This window comes from Delphinapterus leucas, chromosome 1 (genome assembly GCF_059928025.1).
Source record: "Delphinapterus leucas isolate spDelLeu-1000000601 "Yukka" chromosome 1, BTC_Dleu_Yukka2, whole genome shotgun sequence".
NCBI classification, from domain to species: Eukaryota; Metazoa; Chordata; class Mammalia; order Artiodactyla; family Monodontidae; genus Delphinapterus; species Delphinapterus leucas.
The window spans coordinates 24,020,557-24,035,214 of record NC_143129.1 but is presented as its reverse complement, the minus strand read 5'-3'; positions in this window follow the sequence as shown (position 1 = coordinate 24,035,214).

The window sequence follows — 14,658 nt, the reverse complement described above, 5'->3', positions numbered from 1 at the left end:
TTGGATTCGATTTCACAGAACTCTTCACTGGCCAGACAAAGTTGTGAGCTAAGTAAGAGGAATTTACCACGGGATAAAAGGGGCTGGTACCTTGTAGTGGTCCTTCCAGAAATTCTGTATTTTAATTAGTGCTAATCTACCAGCAATGGAAGAGTCATCAAGAAATCAGGGCCAGTGAGTGCAAGGATGGGCAAAGGGGACACACTGCAGACCAACTAGGCAAAGGGGCAGGCTCCCATTGGGGGAGTTAGTGCTCTACCTTCTCCAAAGACCCCTGGGTGGGTGACTCCCAGACCAGAGATTTCTTGAACCTCTAATATTACCTGGAAAAGTGAAGAGGCTGAGGGTGTCCTGTTTTCAGGGGAAGAACAACCTTGCTCTAGGTTGTGTTGCTGAATGTTTATACATTTTTACAGCTTGGATTTATTTTGACCGTGGTCATTCATGAAGGATGTCTTAGTTTGTCCATTTCTAACAAGAGACCCCAAGATGTAACAAATGTACCAGTTTGACTTCTTTTCTGGATGCACATAGTGCCTTCACTTCCCTTTAAAAGGAGGGTAATGCTAGAGTTTCTCGAAATGCTCACAAGCCCTTGAAATAGACCACAGGGATCTGCAGTGATCTATGTAGGCTGGACATGCTTCAAATGGAAGGTTGATGACTGAATTTTAGTCCCTAGGGCTAACATTCCATTTTACAGATTATGGTATCCAGCTTTCAAGTTCAAGCTGAGCTCTGAATAGTTGTTAGGTCTTTGATGCTCATATACCCAGAGCCTGATCTTTCAGCTGACTGCCGATTGCAGAGCCCTGTACCATACACTCTGGGGGTGATATGGGATGTCGTAGCCCTGGTCTCCTCCTTCAGCACAAATATGCAAAAGCCCAGTTGGTGAAGGTGAGCATGTGTAGGGGGACAGGTTGATTTGTTGCTTTTTAATGTAGTTTTCTTTTTATTTTTCACATGGAGTGAAACAATTACGTGCAATTATTAGTACATTCTATAAACATTTATGGTCATCTGTGCTGGGCTGAGATTCAGAGTTAGATAAGACACAGACCAGCCATGAAGGAATTTATATTTGCTTTACATTTCTCTCCCCTCAATAGGCTCAGCCTGGGAAGCGCAGCAGAATTCTCCTTTACCTTCTGATCTCTGCCACCTAGTGTAGAGCCTGGTCCAAAATGGGTGTTCAACACATGTTGAAATGATGTGTCAAGAGAAGGTTGCCTTGATATTTTCCTTTCCTTTTCTCTCACGTCACATATACCAACTGACTGACTTCTTCCCCTCCAAATACCAGAATGGCTATTTCCCATTGGCTTCTTACAACTCCTGTGAAGAGAAACAGACTTTCCCCCTTCGTGGCAATGGTGACTTCCCAAAAGTATGTATTATGACCCACAAAGGAAGGCATTTTTTTTGTCCTTTTGTTTACTGCTGTATCCCTAGTACCAAAAATATTGTCTGGGACGTAGTAATTATGTGTTGAATTATTTGTAATTATTTGTTGAATGAATGCATCAAATTGAAATCAGAGCCAAAAATCCTAACCTATTAGACAGGTTAAGCTACGCTGCAGTAACAGACAAATCTGCAAGTCTCAGTGGCTGAACACATATTGGTTTATTTCTCTTTTTCACAAAGTTGGCTGTGGGTATTGAAGCTTTCCAGATCAGCTTCTTTCCCAGTGGCAACACAAGGATCCCGTCTGGCTGCATCCCGTAGCTATCTGGTGTGGAACATGTTGCTCTTGGGTTGCAGTTGTAGGGGAAGAGAGGGTGGAAGGGTTGCACATTGACTTGATTTTGCCTGGAAATGGTGCATGTCACCTCTGTTCACAGTCTTTTGGTTTCATGACTGAGCCCATGAGTATTTGGTGAGCGTGCCACACTAGAGATGGCATGTCAGTGCTTGCTAAATGATGCTGTAATACCCAGGGAAAGCGACTGTTGGCATCCCACCCTCACTCTTACCACTTCAGTGCCTGCCGGCCAACTTCCAAATGCCAACATCTGCATTTCTCGGTCTGAAGTCTATCCTGGGACCCCAGAGCTTTGTGTTAGCATCCTGCTTTGCCTCCAGCGTAGAAGGTTCTCAGTGCCAGGAAACTATGTTATGTCAGGCTGAGCTTCAAAGTTGAATAAGACGTGTAGCAGCCATCAAGGAGTTTATACTGTTTAAATTTCTGTCTCCTCTACCACACTAAGCTTGTCCAAGGCAGTATCCGCTCAACCAATGGGAGTTGGTGTATAAATACTTCGGATCCCTCACTACTCAGGTGACATAACTCTGAGATGCAATTTCTATGCTGGCTCCCAGAGACCCCAGCAGAATTAAGCTCCATTTGTCCTCAGTGGTGACTTGCTTGATAACAAACCTGTTAATGGCTGTCTTCTCTTCCTTTCCCCATTTTATTTCCCTACACTGTTGGCAGTGTTTCTTGGGATTCCCTTTCTAAGAAACTGTTTGCACTTGAAGTCACGTCTTAGCATCTTCAAAAGGGGAAACTCCAATCTAAAATAGAAAGTTATCTAAACAGTTCTCATTCTATGTGTGTGTGGGAGAGGGGAGAACGTCATACAGATTTGGGAGGGGCCATAAGAGAGACCTCTTCTGCTGTCTCCATTTGTAGAACTGTTTCGTTAGTGGGAATGAAGGGAGAGAAAAGAACACAAGTGAGCCAAGAGGAGACTCCTTGAGGTGCCAGAAAGCCCTTCTTCTATACCATGTTGTTAAAGACATAAAGCCTGGACCTTGTTATGAAAGTACTGGCTCCCCCGAAGTCCCAAAGGCTTTCTAAGGTGGGTCAACTACTGCATAGTCAACATAAAACTTGGGGTGACACATTTCTGAGCACCTTGGTGGGATTCCAGAAGTGTATTTGGACAGGTTGACAAGCAGTCATGGCCACTCATTGCTGTAACACAGGTCACGGAGTCCAGGCTGGACAAAGTCCTGAAGTGGTAACACTGGGCTTTGATGGTTCTTCACCTCTCCTTTTAGTGTCTTCTGCTCCTTTTTGGTGATCTTCTATGCACCAGGGTCAAATAATGCTAAAATGATCTTATAACTTATCATCCCAATCAGGGCATTTCTTTTATTACCTCCCCTGTATACCAATGAGAAAAATAAGAATTCACGTAAGCACGTCAAAGTCACTCAGCTGGTGGTGTTGCCAGGATTTAAAGTGGCGCTTTCTTACTGTACCACTCCTGTCTCTTATTGACTCTGCAAGAAGCTTCATGGCAGAGGGGAAGGGGCTGGGGCTCTGGCGTGAGAGTCAGGGCATCCAGGAACACTCTGAGGTTTGGTGCTTATGCATCAAGGAATTTTGGCAAGTCCTTTGGCTTCTGTGATGCCAGTATCAGTACCTATAAAGGAGAAGCTTAGGACTAGATAAAAATAACAATAATAACAGTAGCAGCCACACTTCTCTGTATACTTAGTGGCTCTGCTAAGTGGCTTAAGACTGTTAAGAACATGGATTCTGGAGCCAGAAGCCTCAGTTCAAATCCCAACTCCATCACTTACTAGCATGAGATGTAGGATAAGTCACTCATAAATTTCCTTAACAGCCTGATGACAGTACAATTGTCATACAGTAAAATGTACATACAGTACGACTGTCATACAATAAACTGTGCATATTTAATGTGTATAATTTTTAAGGTTTAATAATTAATTTTTAAAGTTTAATAGTTTCATCTTTAAAATGTATTATATATATTCTTTTTCAGGTTCTTTTCCATTATAGGTTATTACAAGATACTGAATATATTTCCCTGCGCTATACAGTAGGTCCTTGTTGTTTATCTATTTTATATATAGTAGTGTGTAGTTGTTCATTTTGATATGTGTATATAGCCAGGAAGCCATGAAACTATCACCACAATCAAGATAATGTACCTATACACCCCCCACCTTCCAATTTCTGCATGTCCCTTCCTAATAATCTCCTTACCACCCCTCCCTGGCCCCTATCCTCTGCTCCACTCCACAAGCAACCACTGATGTTTCTTCCACTATAGATTAACTTGCATTTTCTAGAGATTTATACAAATGAACTTTTGCAGTAGGTATGCTTTTTGGTTTGACTTCTTTCACTCTGCATAATTCTTTTGAGATTCATTCTGTGTTGTATCAATAGTTCATGTCTTTTTAAAAAAATTTTATTGGAGTATAGTTGATTTACAATGTTGTGTTAGTTTCAAGTATACAGCAAAGTGAATCAGTTATACATATACATATATCCACTCTTTTTTAGATTCTTTTCCCATATAGGCCATTACAGAGTATTGAGTAGAGTTCCCTGTGCTATACAGTAGGTCCTTATTAATTATCTATTTTATATATAGCAGTGTGTGTATGTCAATCCCAATTCCCAACTTATCCCTCTCCCTGCTTACCTCCTGGTAACCATAAGTTTAATTGTGATTTTAATTAATTTTTTGGCTCATGACTAATGAGGATGAGCATCTTTTAATGTGCATATTTGCCATCATATATCTTCTTAGATAAAGTGTCTGTTGAAATATTTTGTTCATTACAAGAGTTTGGTTTTGAGAGTTCTTTATGTCCTAAATAATTAGTTCCTTATTAGATATATGAGAGTAAATATTTTCTCCATTTCTGTGGCTTATCTTTTCATTCTTTGTCAGTGTATTTCACAGAAAAAAGTTTAAAATTTTGATAAAATCTGATTTATCAATTTGTTCTTTCAGGTGTAATCCAAAGTCAGGTTTTCTCCTATGTTTTCTTCTAGAAGTTCTAGAGTTTTAGGTTTACCCAAGGTATGATCCATTTTGAGTCAGTGTGGATCAAAGTTCAATTCTGTAGCATATAAATAGTCAACTGATCCAACACCATTTGTTGAAAAGACTACTTTTTCTCCACTAGACTGCTTTTGCAATTTTGTCAAAAATCAGTTGTCCACGTATAGATCGGTCTGCTTCTGGACTTTCTAGTCTGTTTCATCAATTTTTTTGTTTATATTTACATCAATATTACATTGTTCTATAGGTTTATAATAAGTTTTGAACTAAGGTAGTGTTAGTACTCCCATTTTGTTCTTTTTTGAAGTCATTTTGGCTCTTCTAGGCCCTTTGCATTGCTATATGCATTTAAGAGTCAGTCTGACAGTTTCTACAAGAAAGCCTGCTGAGATTTTGATTAAATTTTTGTTGATTCTATAGATTATTTTCAGGAGAATTGACATCTTAACAATACTGAGTCTTCTGATCCATGATCATGCAAACTGGGACACAATGAATAATTATGCTGGGACAGCCAGCATCAACTAGGGCTGTTCTGGGCAGCCTGGGAAGTATGGTCATCCTATCTTGTGCCCTGTCATCACCCCATAAGATGACATCTCACTGGTGGCATGGTTCCCAGAACTCTCATCTACTCCTGTCAACTTCAAAATTTATTATGCTTCCAGTAGTATTAAGTACATTCCTGGCACAAATATATCAATAAATAAAGTCCTAAAATCTCAGTATCCCACTGACCATTTTTCCTGTATGACAGGAGTGACAATGGGCTAGCCTGATAAATCAATCCCTAGTAAGAATTACATAGCAAATATATTATTCTATTAACTTACTCATTCTCATCACTTACGATTGTATCCAACTTGCATATTCTTTAAATTTTAAGGACTAATTTTGAAAGTAGGTGTTTGAAAAAGGAAAGTCTTTTAAATAATTTTTAAATGTCCATCCCACTGAATTAAATTAAATAACAAATGTAAAATACCCAGTACTATTTCTGGTGCATCCTAAGGTCTCTGTAAATCCCTATCCCTTGGAGCATATCAGAGCCCTGGAGAGTCCCTGCATCCGGTCAGGAAGGGCTTTCCTCAGGAGGGAGAGGAAGCTGTGAAACCTGGCCCTCCTGTATTCTTCTGGGTGGATCAAAAGCAAAGCTCATCTAAAGCTGGCTAAGTAAAACCCAAAATATATCGTAGCAAAAAATCTGGATGAGTTCTTCTTGGTATCAGTGCCAGCAATCTTTCAAGACACTTGGGGATATGACCTTTATTGCTTTTTGCTGTCATACACTCAAGGGTCAGGGCTTGGGTAGAGTAAGGAAGGAGGTGGTAACTTTGAAGCCTGAAGCTATTTTTGTGAGCAGGAAGAGAAGTATCAAGGATGTTATTCCAGAATTTTCTCTCTTCTTAATTCTGTATCATCATGGCTTCCTGTGCTATGCTTCTTCCCTGGGAGGCTCTGAATCCATTCAGGTGGTCAAGATGATTAGCTCAGCTGGTTAAGCTATGGGGCTAAGGAAATCAAGGTCATAGTTTCAGTCTCCATATGAGCCAATTAACTCTGGACATAAAGAAATCTGTCCAAGTCCTCAGAACGCCTCACTGACTCTCACTAGCTGGCTTGAAAATATGTGTTGTGCAGGGCCTGGAACAAGGATAGCTAAATAACAGACCTATCTCCAGTCCTGGAGAATTCCTTTTAGAGGGGGCCCTCCAGACGTTAGAAACCTCTCATTAGATTCTGGAACTGTTCATTAATCTGGCAGCACTGTCACTTCGAGGCCTGGTGTTTCTCTTGAAGTAATTTATGAGTGGCTGAGGATTTTGCATTTTTGCAACAATTGATTGTTGATAGTGTACCAGCCTGCTTGAATAAATGATTCCTTGCCTCAGTATGCTGGAATGCAGAATCAACTGAATAAGACTTGAGGAGGGAGGCCACAGGCCAGCAAGTTGGGGTTTCAGAGGTTGAGTTATTCATTTAAAAACTTCCATGGAGTGCCTTCCATGGGCCAGGCACTGTTTTTGATACTGGGGGTCTAAGGACCCATTATTTCCACAATGTTTTCTTAAAATTGTATTGAAGTATAATTTGATTTGCAGTGTTGTGTTTATTTCTGCTGTACAGCAAAGTGATTCAGTTATACATGTACTTTTTCACATTCTTTTCCATTATGGTTTATGACAGTATATTGATTATAGTTCCCTGTATTTCCACAACGCTTTAATGCTTCTTCCATACTAGGCATTGTACTGGACCCTAAGGGTACAACAGAGAATGAGACACAATCCGTGCTCTCAAGGTGATCTGGGTTTAGGGCAAGGGGTCTTAACCTTTGTGCCATGGACTCCTTTGGCAGTCTGGGGAAGCCTATGGAAACCTCAGAGGAACAATTTTAGAGGCATAAGATAACGCACATGAGATTACAAAGGAAACCAGTTATAATACAATACTGTGGTCAAACTATTAAATAAATATATCTGTGCTAAGTATTGAACATGTAACTAATGCTGAAAGCTCAGCCTCTCTGTACACCGGTGCTGAATCGAATCTCTGAGACAGAGTTGCGGGTGAAGTAGAAAAGAATAGCTTTATTATTTTGCCAGGCAAAGGGGGACACAGTGGGCTCCTGCCTTCAAAAACTATGCGTCCCAACCCAGGAAGATATGATGAAGAGTTTTACAGCAATAGTTCAAGGGTAGGGTTGCTGACAAGGTTACGGTGTGTGCAAGGCTTGCACTCCTTTAATCTCATCTCAGGAAAGCTTCTTGATGAGCTTCTCTGGTTCCTTTAGTCTGGCCTCAGGTGGTCTTCTCCAGTATGGAGAATGCTGACATCTTCCATTTGTTGGGTTTTGATTCTATAAAAGGGCTTAAAGACATTGTTATGTGTGTCCCTTGAGGTGGAACCAGGACCCTGCCCCAAGGCTGCACTATTGTTTCTTGGCTATTCCTGCCTTGACTCTGCATACCTTCCCTTCCCAGATTAGCAACTGTTTGAATCTGCCCTTTGGAACTCAGAGAAGGTCATGGAGTCTGAACAGAAAGACTTCCCATGCCCAGGATCCCCTGCAGGGTCCTGCTCGGTTTCATAACCATGGTCCGTGCCCGCTCACAGCTCCTTCTCAGGGACACTGGCCCCATCTCATCTCCTGCTGCTGAGGGGTCCTAGCCTGCCATGCTTGGATCTGTGTGTCTTTATTCTCCCAGGTACAGCAGAGTAAAGAGAGGGAAGCACCGACCTGAAGGCTGCTGTTCCATCTAGAGTAACTAAGATGCTCTTACAAAAGAGTGGTCTCAGGGCTTCCCTGGTAGCGCAGTGGTTGACAGTCTGCCTGCCAGTGCAGGGAACACGGGTTCAAGCCCTGGTCTGGGAAGATCCCACATGCCACGGAGCAACTGGGCCCGTGAGCCACAATTACTGAGTCTGCGCGTCTGGAGCCTGTGCTCTGCAACAAGAGAGGCCGCGATAGTGAGAGGCCCGCGCACCGCGACGAAGAGTGGCCCCCACTTGCTGCAACTAGAGAAAGCCCTCGCACAGAAACGAAGACCCAACACCGCCATAAATAAGTAAAATTAAAAAAAAAAAAAAAAAAGAGTGGTCTCAGTTATCACGTCATCCTTAGGAACCTGTAACTGGGAAGGAGGACACATCTTGGATATGGCAGGGAACTGAAGATGAAAAAAATGCAAACAGTGGGCTCTGGTGCAGAGCTGTAGTCTTGTGATGTCAAGAGCCAGATGAGGTTATGAGGAAGCTGAATCAATGAACAGGCAGAGTGACCAAGAGAGAGAAGAGAGTTAATAAGTCGCTTGTAGTGGGAGGAGAGGTAGAGGAACACACAGAGAAGCAGAAAAGACAGAGTAGCTGAATGGGGTTAAAGGCAGAGGCTTAGAATGCAAATCTAGAAATCTTTTTGCTGAGCTCCCTAGAATTGCTTTGGACTTAGAACAATCCTTCCTTTCTGTCTCCACTTCAGTTTTTCCCATAGGGCCTGGTTGTTCATCTTTTCCTAAATTGTACTGAAACCTAGCTTCTTGGCTAACAGTCCCTTTTTCTTTATTACTGTGCGCATTCTGATCATAAACCTTCATTTCCTGAGGCAACTAGAGTGGATCTCTGTTTCTGGTGATTTAGAGAGTCAAATGCAAACATGACAGGAAGTGGGTGATACCCCAGAGGACAAGGACGGTGGGACATCTGACTGCCTCAAGAAGTAGATGTGGGCAGGGAGTGCCTCCCAGCACCCTTCAAAACTGATTTTTGGATTTGTCAAAAATTATTCAGTTAGTTCCAAATTTTGGCAGAAAAATTTCATGGTTCATTAAAATATTGCTTCTTTTTCATGTTGGTGATATTTTAATTCCATTACACTATGTGCTATTTATACTCACAAAAGTAAAGAGGAAAAGTCCGAGTTAGTAAAAAAAATATAAGGTCACTAAACATGATATTTAATAATGAAATCTCATTTACATCTATTTCACTTGGTAATTGGTAGTAATGAGAGAAAAGTAAAAAATGATCTTAAAATCTAAAGTTGCACATGGATCACTTAGTAGAAAAGAAAGGGCAGACCATCTTAGATATGAAGGAAGAGGGTTTGGGGGTCAAATAGGGATTCATTCATTTAGCTACTGAGTGCCTCTTACGTGTCATGCAAAAGCTAGACAGATTCTCCTGGAGGAGCTTGCCTTCCAGAGGAGGAAGATAAACAATACATTAAAATAAACAAATAATTAGATAATAATACATTGTGAAATGTGCTAAGAAGGATATAAAAGAAGACTTGATAAGTGAGCAACTAGGTGGGTAGGGGCTACTTTAGATAAGATGGGTAAGGAAAATCCACCTCTGTAAGGAGGTGACGTTTGAGCTGAGACTCTTTTTTTAAATTAAATTTTATTGGAGTAGAGTTGATTTACAATGTTGTGTTAGTTTCTGCTGTACAGCAAAGTGAATCAGTTATATGTATACATATATCCCCTCTTTTTTGGATTTCCTTTCCATTTAGGTCACCACAGAGCACTGAGTAGAGTTCCCTGTGCTATACAGGAGGTTCTCATTAGTTATCTATTTTATACATAGTAGTGTATATATGTCAATCCCAATCTCCCAACTCATCCCACTCCCCACTTCCCCCCTTGGTATCCGTAAGTTTGCTCTCTACATCTGTGTCTCTATTTCTGCTTTGCAAATAGAATCTAGAAAAATGGTACAGATGAGCTGTGACTTGAAACATATGATAAGCCAGCCCTGGATGCCACCAGAGGAAGTGCATTCCAGCCAGAAAGAAACAGAAGAGAACCTGAGAGGCCTTTGTGACAGGAGCTTAAGGAGGCGGTGGGAGAGGGAGAATAGCATGAGTAAGGCTGGAGTTAAGCAAGGACTATTTGCTTAACCACAATTCATCAAATGCCTTCAATGGACCAGGCTCTGTGCTCTGCCCCCAGGGATATAGCAGTGAGCAAAACAGACAAAACCCTCTGCCACCAGGGAGCTTACACTCTAGAGTGAACCAGGTCATAATATGACTTATTTGTCATAATAAATGGTTTATTAGACTTTAGTCTAAAGGCAATGGGGAGCCTTTGACATGCTCAAAGCTGGGGATTTGAGCATTTTAGAAATCACAACTGACAGCAGTGTGGAGAAGGGACAGCAGTGTTGGGAAAGGGCAGTCTAGAAACAAGGAGACTATAAAGAGATTGGTACCAGAAAAGAAGATGCTGTTCTGAACTGAGATAGTGCAGTAGGTTGGGAATAAATGGAGAGATTCCAGAGATATTAAGAAGGTACAATGATCAGGTCATGGACAAGTGAAAGATCTAGAAGGACACAGATATGTATGGTCAGGTTTCTGACTTCAAGAATTGGGTGGATCTCCAATGTTCATAGCAGCACTATTCACAATAGTCAAGACATGAAAGCAACCTAAGTGTCCAACTACAGATGAATGGATAAAGAAGATGTAGTATATATATACATATACATATATATATATATATATATAAAATGGAATATTACTCAACCATTAATAAGAATGAAATAGTGCCATTTGCAGCAACATGGAGGGACCTAGAGATTATCATACTGAGTAAAGTAAGGCAGAGAAAGACAAATATATGGTATCATTAACATGTGGAATCTAAAAACTAGTACAAATGAGCTTATTTGTAAAACAGAAACAGATACACAGACATAAAAAACAAACTTATGGTTACCAAAGGGGAAGAGGGGGAGGGATAAATTAGGAGTATGGGATTAATAGATACACACTACTATATATAAAATAGATTAACAACAAGGATTTACTGTATAGCACAGGTTACTATATTCAGTATCTTGTAATAACCTATAATGGAAAAGAATCAAAAAAAGAAAAAATATATATAACTGATTCACTTTGCTGTACACCTGAAACTAATACAATATTGTAAATCAACTATATTTCAATAAAAATGAATTGGGTGGATCTTGTTGTCATTTATTTTTTGGGCAAGACAAGAACATATTTTTTTGGTGGAAAAACTAAATTGTATCATTCTCGTCCTTGATGAAATTTCTACTTTGACGAGGAGACAAACATGCAAATAAAACCACTTTATCAACTAATGTACCAGTCACAATAAGTTAAATTAAGCTGTACTAACAAACCACCACCAGAATAGTGGTTTAATACAGCAAAGATTTATTTTTCTATCAAGCTACATGTCCATTCCATAGCAGACAGGGTGGTGGTGGAGTGGGGGAAGCGGGCAGCTCTCCTCATTGTAGTCAGTAGACTGAGGCCAACATAAGTCCCACGTTGACACATGCTTCCACCCCCACCAAGGCAGGGTAAAAAAAAAAAGAAAAGAGGCATAGTGATGCTGCCTCTTACAACTCCTGTCTGGAAATGATTTGTGCCACTGCTGCCCACATTTTGTTGGCCAAGTCACTGAGTTTCACTTAACTTCAAGAAACTGAGGAAGAGCAATCATACTGTGTGCTGGGAAAGAAGAAGACTTTTTGGTCATTTATTTCATCCTGTCAGGTGGTGCACAATATCAGTTTGTCTTTTACTGATGACAGTCGTTTTGATAACTTGATTACAGTGGTGTCTGCCAGACTCCTTCACTATAAACATTTTTCCCTTTGTAATTTATATATATATATATTATAGGGAGTTACTTTGAAACTATGTAAACGTCCCATTCTTCGTTAAACTTTTAATTCATTCATTTACTTATTTATATCTGAATGGACCCATGGTTTCTCATTTATTCAGTGGGTTATCATTTGTTGCTATCATTATTTATTTTGACACTCAAATTGTTCTAGATTGGGCCAGTGGTAACCCCTTCAATCTGGCTTCTGTGTCCATTTGTCACATCTCCAGCCTTCTTTGAGTCTTTCCTAGCCTCTGGCTCTAGCCAGGCTCATCTTATACTTTCCTTGCTCCAGCTCTAGCCTTGGAATCAGTCACTTTTCCAAGGAGCTCTGGTTGTTTTTGGCGGAAAATGGTATTTAGGGACAGAGCTACAGGATATATGTGGACATGTACATATACACGTACACCGCCACACATACACGCATGCATACACACATTTACATCTATACTTGTATCTTTTTTTTTTTTTTTGGCGGTACGCGGGCCTCTCACTGTTGTGGCCTCTCCCGTTGCGGAGCAACAGGCTCCGGACGTGCAGGCTCAGCGGCCATGGCTCACGGGCCCAGCCGCTCCGCGGCATGTGGGATCTTCCCGGACCGGGGCACGAACCCGTGTCCCCTGCATCGGCAGGCGGACTCTCAACCACTGCGCCACCAGGGAAGCCCTATACTTGTATCTTTGTCTATCTATTATGTATAATGAAATCCATGAGTTTACTTTATATCTCCAATTTCAATTCAACACCACAGAGTATATTCTGGTTTTCTCTCTTTCCATATTTATAAATCCTTTCTCCTGCATTGAGAGAATTGGCTCTCATATCCTAATATGCTTACTTATTTCATCAGCTCTGTCCTGCTCCCTCTCCCATCCCCTCCCCTACGTGGGTGCCCTACCCACTCTGCTTGACCTCCAACACTCCATTCCAATCCCCCATCCTCACCCTCACGCAGGTTAATGGGACCATTGCATTATCTAAGACATTTGCACGGTCATATTCCTATATCCTACCAGGAATCTGTTTGGGGCCCATTTTTACAGGCATGTGTGATAATGAGAAGGAATTGCAGCCAGCTAAGAATTAGAAACCCAAGCCTTCTGATTCCCCATTCTTTTTTTCTCTAGAGCCCATGGCATCAACAGCAATGAATGGAATCCATGGAAGATTTCTCTGGCTTCTCTTTCTCAGTTTTATTCCTAAATGGATTTATTTTGGAAAGTAAATGAAAGCCCATTTACCCAATTCAGAATTACCTAAAGGTGAAAAAAGTGTTATTTTTTCAGCAGGTCAGAGATTTTTCAAATGCTTTTTTGTCTTTGAATTACTCAAAAGCAGCTTTGTTTGGAAATATCAAACTTGGCATTTCTGGTACATAACCCTGAGTAAGGAATGTGTGCTTTGCCTTGTTGGAAGAAATTTGGTTTCGAAATAACAAAATTATGGATGTTTAAAAATACTGCACTGAGCAGACACTGTGGGTTATTTTCCTTTGCCTTTAAAACATGCTCTATATTGTGAAGCTGATAACTTTCATGGGTGGGGGAGTTTAATAGCGTGTACTTAACTGATGCAAATGTGAGATCATTTTATAAGCCACATGGGAATGTAGCTGAGTTGTCTTTTCCATCTTTACTTGGGAAACTCACATGATCGCCAACTAACTTAGAATCCTTGGCCATAGTCCCTGTGTACATATCAGGTGCTCAATAATTGTTGGGATGATGTGAATTGAACATGCTTGTTCTCATTTGGCTACAAAATTTCCCTCCAGCTCTGAGTACCTAATTATGATCTAGGACAGGCAAATTAGGGCCCAAAGACCAAATCCAGCTGGCTGCCAGCTTTTTTATGACCTGTGGACCGAGAATGGTTTTCACATATTTAATTTGTTGAATAAAAATTCAAAAATTCAACAAATTTGTTGAATAAAAATCAAAAGAAGACTAACATTTTATGACGTGAAAATTATATGAAATTGAAATTTCAGTGTTCACCAATAAAGTTTTATCAGAACATAGTCATGCCCACTGATTTACATACTATCTAAGAGAGCTTTCACATTACAATGACAGAGCTGAGTAGTTGCAACAGAGACCCCTATGACCTGTAAAGCCTAAAATATTTACTATCTGGCTCTTTATAGAAAAAGTTTGTGGACCCCTAATCTAGAAGATAAATACATGTTATCTGTTCATTTTTAAGATTACCTGCTATGAAATTTAAAGTCAAAGTGAAACAGGAGAGAAGGGGGCAGGGCACAACCTTTAAAAGAATGACGTAGCTATAGGACATGACAAAAACTTGTTAGAACCAACTAAGCCCAAGATGGCAGAAGATTTGACTTCCAATAGACCTTGAGCCTCATTATACGCCATTGCCACACATCAGCATGCTAAATGACACACCCACAGGCACCATGACTCTTCACAGGCTAACCATAAAAGGCCATAAAGTGGTGGTGGCCCAATTCCTGGAAATCCCCACCCCTTCCCTGAAATAATTGAAATAATCCTCCCACTTATTAGCCTATGAAATTATCCGGCTCATAAAAATTATCCATACCATATTCCGGGGCCTCTCACCTTCTGAGATGGCCCACACTTTGTCTGTGGAGTGTGTTTCTCTCTAAATGAATCCACTTCTTACCTATCACTTTGTCTCTCACTGAATTCCTTCTGTGATGAGACATCAAGAACCTGAGCTTCATTAAGTCTTGAGACCAGGTG